The 7,205-nt window shown below is 35.7% G+C and overlaps 1 long non-coding RNA gene across 1 annotated transcript; it reads left to right on the top strand.

The window, feature by feature from the left end:
• Positions 1-1,860: 1,860 nt before the first annotated feature.
• On the top strand, positions 1,861-7,205 carry LOC143527447 (uncharacterized). The gene is made up of 3 exons (XR_013134127.1): positions 1,861-3,108; positions 3,534-3,752; positions 5,214-7,205. It is a non-coding gene; the product is annotated as an uncharacterized LOC143527447 (long non-coding RNA).

The raw sequence follows: 7,205 nt of genomic DNA on the forward strand, positions 1-7,205 counted from the left end.
GCAGTGACAGTAGTACATTAAACATCTAACAGTACCTTGATAATAAACTGACCACTGATAGACTCAGTCTAACTTTAATTAAAGAAATGCTACAATGGTGACTGACGGACAGATTTTCACAGTTATAGTATTAAAAATGGCTAAACTGAATATAGTGTCATTGTTATTATAAATGTATTTGTGAGCTATTTGGCCATGGAGTATCTGACTGTTAAACATAGTCTGGGTTACTTTATACAGCTCCAAATTAGTGTTTCTTCATGGAGTCAGATCATGAATCTGCTTAGCAAGACGTTTCAGAATTTTTAAAGCAACTATTCATATTGGATGCCTGTTTTATTATGTCTTTACTGTCGTAGTGTCATGAAGTCAGAACTGGAATTTGCTTAGCAACACCTATCGGATATTTCTGTTTTCATAAAGCAACTATTACCATAGGATGTCACAGTTTTATTATGTCTCATTCAGAAATAAACAGCTTTATCCTCGATCACTCTCACTAATCTTTACCATTTCGAGATCAGAAGCCAACGTCAAGGAATAACTGAATAGAAAAGGTAATTTCTCATATTTCTGTTTTCATTTTTATGTTGAAGGTTTATACTGGCTAAAAAATATAAATGTATGTAGTATCACAAAACATAACTAACTATATTTCTTTAACTGATAGTAAATTCTTTGGAAAATTTTAATTGACTTTAATTAAACTTATTAGCCTAGTAATGTGATGACAACATGTCTCATTTTGTTCGTTAATTATGAAAGTTATCTTAGCTGAAAGAATTTTGTTAGAATTTTTTTTCGTTGTTCAGGTTGTTAAAATAATCTGTGTGTAGGCCTCCCGGGTCCTGAATATTACCTCAGAATAGAGGATAACAGTTTAACGCAGATGAATAATTTCCCGTGTAACTGAGTATGACCAGAAACAATAGCCCAAAGTGCGCAGTAGTGTCTTTATAACGTCGAGTTTAAAACATTTTTGAGTGACATTGATAGGCTAATAAATTAATCAATGGATGTAAAATGTGTTTTTTATGTTGTTGCAATCAAAATGATTATATCTATGCTGTGTTCGTCACAACTGGACTCAAAATTCGAGAAAGCCTTTGTACTCAAATAGACAGACCGATATTTCAGTAGCATTAAGTAAAACCCGTTGAATACATAAAATAGGGGTATAGTAAAAACCTAATTAATTTCCCCTTATAGCCTAAATAAGGTCTGGTAAGGATTTTGGTGTTTGGCCATATCAGAACCACAAGATCTATTTGAACAAGCTCCGGCAACAATATAGAAGTTAAATCATATTGTTCTTTTCGATTCATTAGCCTATCCGATGTAGCAAGTGTCATAGCTAGAGGTTGACGTGAAATTATAGCATCAGCGCTCATCTTACTCGTCCCGCCAGCATTTTCCGCAGCGACGAAATGTAACTTATTAATGCGGTAGTCTTGAGGTTTCGTCTCTCAAACACAGTGGTGTCTAAGAGCCGGTAGCTTACTGAAGTAACTACACTTCTGGATAAATACACTACTGAATAAACCGGCAAAATTAAAACAATGACATTGTGCTTCCATTTGTCTTACATTTCTGCACTTATGAATGTAGCCGTTTACTTTAGGCAATTATTGAACTGTTTAGCCTCCGAATTCGATTCATATGGCATCGATGAGCTCGCAAAGTAGGCTATAGTATGTCTTTTTTTTTATGTCAATAGGCGGTATTCGTTTGGTCGTCAGATTTCCATTACTTATTTTAGATAAATAAGATAGTGGTAGTGATTGGTTTCGACTGACTAAAACAAGGGACCTGGTGACTTGAAGTCTGGGGATTCGACCTTTTATGAGCACAGCGGCAGGGCAATTACTGCATTTCGAATAAAGTAATGTTATGTCCTGTGATAGTGTTGTGTATTGTGTTTGCTGTCTGTTCCGCTCCAGACTCCGCTCCAGACTCCATTTCACCCTGCACTATATAAGGCCCTTCCCGGTGCCTCCCAGCGAGACATTTTTGCTCCTTGGTGGTGTTGCTTTGAACTTGTTTATGCTTTTTGCCTTTGCCCCTGTTGGATTGTCTGCCGGTTGTACATTTTGTAAATATTCTACGTGTTGTTGGTGTTCTGGTAAGTAGGGAGTGGCTGCCATTTTGTTTTGGGATTTGGGTTTGTTTGTATGGTTTTTTTGTTAGGGAGTTAGGGTAGTACTGTATGTTTGTTTTCTGTTAGAGTAATTAGTGTTTGGTTTATTTTATAGTTCAGTTCTGTTTGTTATGTTGGCCTGGGCCACTCCTGAAGCTGAGACCAGTTACGTGTATGTATATATCTTGTAAATTACAATTTCTGTATAATACACCTTTAACCACGCACTCCTGTTGTCCCATCATCACTAACATTCGCACTGCTGTTCACATACACCACTGTTACGGTCCTCACGCCTAGACAGGCCGTAACAGTAAAGCTCAGCACACAGTAATATAAATATCTTACTTTTCTTTTTATAAAACGACTACCTTATGACAAGAAGTTGGAACAATAACGTCTTTATTTAAATCACATAACTTTCATTTGAACAGAAAACTTGCATTTCCTTTCTACAAAACTACAGTATTGTTTCTCTTTCCTCCCCCCAGGGCTCATCACAATGGCAACTGTATATGAAGCACTAAGCAAAAGCACCATACAGTAGACCACCAGCTGTAAAAGTCAAGTGCGTTTTTAAAAAAAGTGTAGACCGTGCTACAGGTTTTAGTTTCAACGCGGACAAAGTGACTGTAGCATCATCCAAACATTATATTCATTTTGGCGCTACTGATGGCCAACAGGCAATTAAAGTGGTCATCAATTTGGACTACCAGTCCAGTCACATCAACATGGAGGAGGGGGGGTTTTATATTATTAAGGATTATGCAGTTATTAAAGAAAAGAAAACAGGGCAGGACTTTTTTTTAATCACCAAAGACACCAAAATCTTCAGAACCGGCATTTTTGATGTGTCCATGGAGGCAGAACAAAGGGCGATCCGGGTCATCGAGCCTCTAAGTGTGCCAACGGAAATAGGAGAAACGACTCCAGAAAACCATCTTCCCACCCTGAAGGGAACAGTGGACACTGTAAGTTATACTACATTGTGTTCACTTAAACAGTTGTGCACGCGTGTGTACTTGTTGCCAAGCAATCACCAGTGGTGTAACAGAATGTATTTCAAAATCTCTGGATAATTATGAACAAGTTCAGGTGTGGGTTAATTAGTGATATCTAAGCTATAGGGAGGAAAACGCATAAGGCTGGGTAGTTTCTGGAACAATAAATTACATTTTACTCCATGAAGGATACAGGAGTCATTTGCACTGCCAAAAATGCTACTTGGAATAAGTACTTAAAATTTAATCAATTTGTTATTCAATTGAATTTGATTTTACTATAAAATTGGTCTTTTTTAACACCCAATTTTCTTGCTGCCTATTAAGATACATATTTGTACAGTGTATACTTTTGCAGACATGTACAGTGCAAATTTGTCTTGATTTATTGTCAGGTGAGTGCACCTCGACGGGTCAAACTTCACGAGGGGGATGTGCCCATTGTAGACCTCTCCCTTGCGGATGGGTACAGGAGGGTGCAAGTGTCCCTTTGGAGGGAGACTGCCCTGAATGCCATTCATGAAGGCCAGCAGATAACAATCACCCACCTCCGCTGAACAACTGATAAATCTGTGGGCTACAAGTGGAACTCTACATCCTACACAACCATAAAGGTGAAAAAAAAAGTTATGCGATTATTGTTTTCAAACATTTAATATATTTTACATGACAGCTTCAGTAAATACACTCAAGTATTAAAATGTATGTGACAATATAATAAAAATGCAATAATGCCTATAAAGAAACCTGCAAACTAAGTGAAAGTTAGGATTGTTTACATTGCATTTTCTTGTTAGCCAATTTAAGCAGCAACATTGTATATAGGCCTAATATTGTTATCCATTAATGTAATTGTAAGATGTTTACCTATATGGTGATCAAACCATTTCAACATAAATACACATCTTGTTATTCGCATACTTACCAAACAAAAATAAAATCAATGCCTAAAATAATAGGCCAACTTTATATTAACATTATGTTTATAATAATTAACATATTATATTAATTATGTGGGAAATTTCACGATATTTCTCATGCAACATTTTACCTGCTGTCTGTCTGAATCCAAGTCTGAAGTCGCGATACCCTTAGCTGGCTCCGTGAGCTGTTACTCTTTCGCAGTTTCCTTATTTGGGAAAGCACTGCCATTGCCTGATGTAATCACGTAAATGAACATAACATTAAAAATGCATTCGAACCAATGTGAATGACACAAGCTAGCAGCAAAGTAGCTAATGCTAATGTTATTTCATATTGCTTAAAAAAAACAAGAATTCTGGCCATGACTTTACAGCAGCTGCCTGCTGTTTTATTTAGACAGCTACGTTAATGCCTACGTGTTTTAGCTACCTGCACTTTACTATGCGTGATGGGTGAGGATTTTTTGTCATTGGAAAATATCCCCCAATTTCTTTTGAGTTTGTATGTTAAAAGTTAATCGATATGCTGTATCTCCACTCACATGTTCGTCTCTGCCCATAAACAAATGCGGGGATCCGTTCACGTGACTCACGAAGCAGCGGAGCCGAGCTGAAACTTTAGCACTAAGCGTTCGCTTGTTGAAAATAGCGAAGACAAAAATAACGGATTTTTCACAGCCTACATCTCTGTGGGATCATAAGAGGACACACTCCTTTATAACTGTACATAGTTTAAAGTTATTTTTAATGGGATCAAAAGTCACTCATATGCATTCATTGAGACGACTCAAGAAACTGCACAATTTTACAGTTCTACAACGCAATAACTGAAAGTATTGATACATTTTTTGTTTGGTTTCATTTACATTTTATATTTACGGCATTTTGCAGATGCCCTTATCCAGAGCGATAATTTTTATCTCATTTTTATTGAGGGTTTAGGCCCCAGTCATGGCCTCAGGTCTGGAAATCAAACCCACAACCCTCCGGTCACAAGACCAGTTTCCTAACCACCAGGCCACGACTGCCTTTCACTCTTCTGTGTGAACACATGACATCCTAAGATACATTCGTCTATCTTTATAGCAGTGCACATAGTTGAAATATCCTTGTTCTAACTGGTATTTTTCTTGTAACTCTTTTCTATTACAGGAAAGTGAAGAGGGCCCAAGAACAGAACGTGTCAAAATAATAGGATTGGTGGAAAAAGACCAGCACGTTCTGCTGATGACAGAAAAAGAGGAGGAACTGGTCATTGAATGGGAAGTAATAAAAAATGCATTCAATGACATTTCACTACATGAATTTGTATACATGCTCCCTGTAGAGTGCCAAGCTAAAATTAAACAAAACAAAATAATTGAAATACTATGAAAAGTTTATAAGAAACATGTTCTAGTTTAAATAATTCAGTTTTAAATATTGTAAGTTGTTCAATGTGTTTATGTAGTCCTATAGTTTTTTTAATATGAACCCCCTTTCTTGTTCAAAACATGATTTGAAATTTTAAATAGATATAAAAATATATGATATAACAGATATTTGCAGTTTATATTGATATAATATTCAGGGTTCCCACGGGTTCTTGAAATCCTTGAAAGTTTGTGAATCTGAAAAAATAAGTTCAAGGCCCTGGAAAGTTTTTGAAAACCGGCATAAAAGACAGCCGTCCTTGAAGGTCCTTGAATATTTTAGGGAGTTTGACAGCAATCAAGGAATAATAGGGCACAGTTGGTAAAGAAGTCAATATTTAGAAAAGATTGCTATGAAAAAGATTGTCATGATATTTTTCAACAAATGGATGAGAAATTTAAAACATGATCTGATATGATAGTTGTTATAAAGATTTTAAGAAAGTCTGCAAAGTGATAACTTTAGCATTGATTAAATTAATCAAAAATGTCATTTTATATTCAGAGTTGACTGTTTCGATGCCCGTGTTAAAAGTGAATGACTGTAACTTAAATGATCACTGATGGTATGAGACAAAAGATATAATAGAGATTCTTTAAAGAAACATCCTAATACAAATTCTAAAACCACAATGGCTTGTCAAATGGCCCATATCTTCTAAAGTAAAAGAGACTAATTTCAAAATAATAAATAAGATATATCCTGTAGCCATGTTTCTTGAAAGAAGATTTAAACTTGATGTGGAGTCATGTACCTTTTGTAAGTCAGAAGATGAATTCCAGGAGCATGTGTTTTTTCATGTCAACATTCACAAAGTTTTTGCATGGACACTAGAAACTCGATTAATCTCAAACTTAACATTCTTTCTTTTGATACCATTTTACTTTATGCGGAAAACTTAAGTTCGGATTTCTCTGATGCCATAAATGTAGTCGTACTTTTAGCAAAATACCACATTCACTACAGTAAGTGGAATGGTTAAAAGCCTTCTTTTCTCTTTATGAATGAATTAAGTAGATAAAAAAAACTTGTAAAATGCTAGAATCATCTCACACCAGATTTCTCTAGAAATCTATAGTTCTAATCTCATTATATGGCTTTGCTCCTCTGTTTTATGTATGTACTGTATGTGTATATGCATATGTGTATTATTGTTATTATTATTTGTCTACTGTCAACGTGTCATTATTTTGCCAGCACAAGTTCATTTAAAATTATATTGATTCTACAAGGTCTATGCTGACTTTTACTTTGCAAAAGTTTGGTCATTCTCCTGTAGAGAAATTTGTTTGTTTGTTCAGCACCGAAAGCTAGTGTTTCCTGTATGTAGTTAACGTATGTGTAGCCGCTTTACATGAATGTCACCTTCTCACAGGTCCACTGCTAAATTGAGTGTGAATTAAGTTTTAGTTTAATCAGCGCTTAATGTCATGCACAGAACATTTCAGGATGCATGGCTTGAAATGGCATTCGGTCTTTTGAATTTGCGTTGAATTAACATCGTTTTTTGACAACATATTCAGGGGTAACAGTAGGTAAATGGTGCCAGGTGCAGGTCCTTGAATTTTAGGAAGTTGGTCCTGGAAAGTCATTGAAAGGTCCTTGAATTTGATGTTAACCAAGGTGTGGGAACCCTGAATATTGTCTTTTAATAATTAATATTAATTAATGAAACAATTTGTGTGCTGATATTCTAGTAAAAAGGTTTACATGCTGTTACAACAATCCACT

The sequence above is a fragment of the Brachyhypopomus gauderio genome, chromosome 1, assembly GCF_052324685.1.
Source record: "Brachyhypopomus gauderio isolate BG-103 chromosome 1, BGAUD_0.2, whole genome shotgun sequence".
NCBI classification, from domain to species: Eukaryota; Metazoa; Chordata; class Actinopteri; order Gymnotiformes; family Hypopomidae; genus Brachyhypopomus; species Brachyhypopomus gauderio.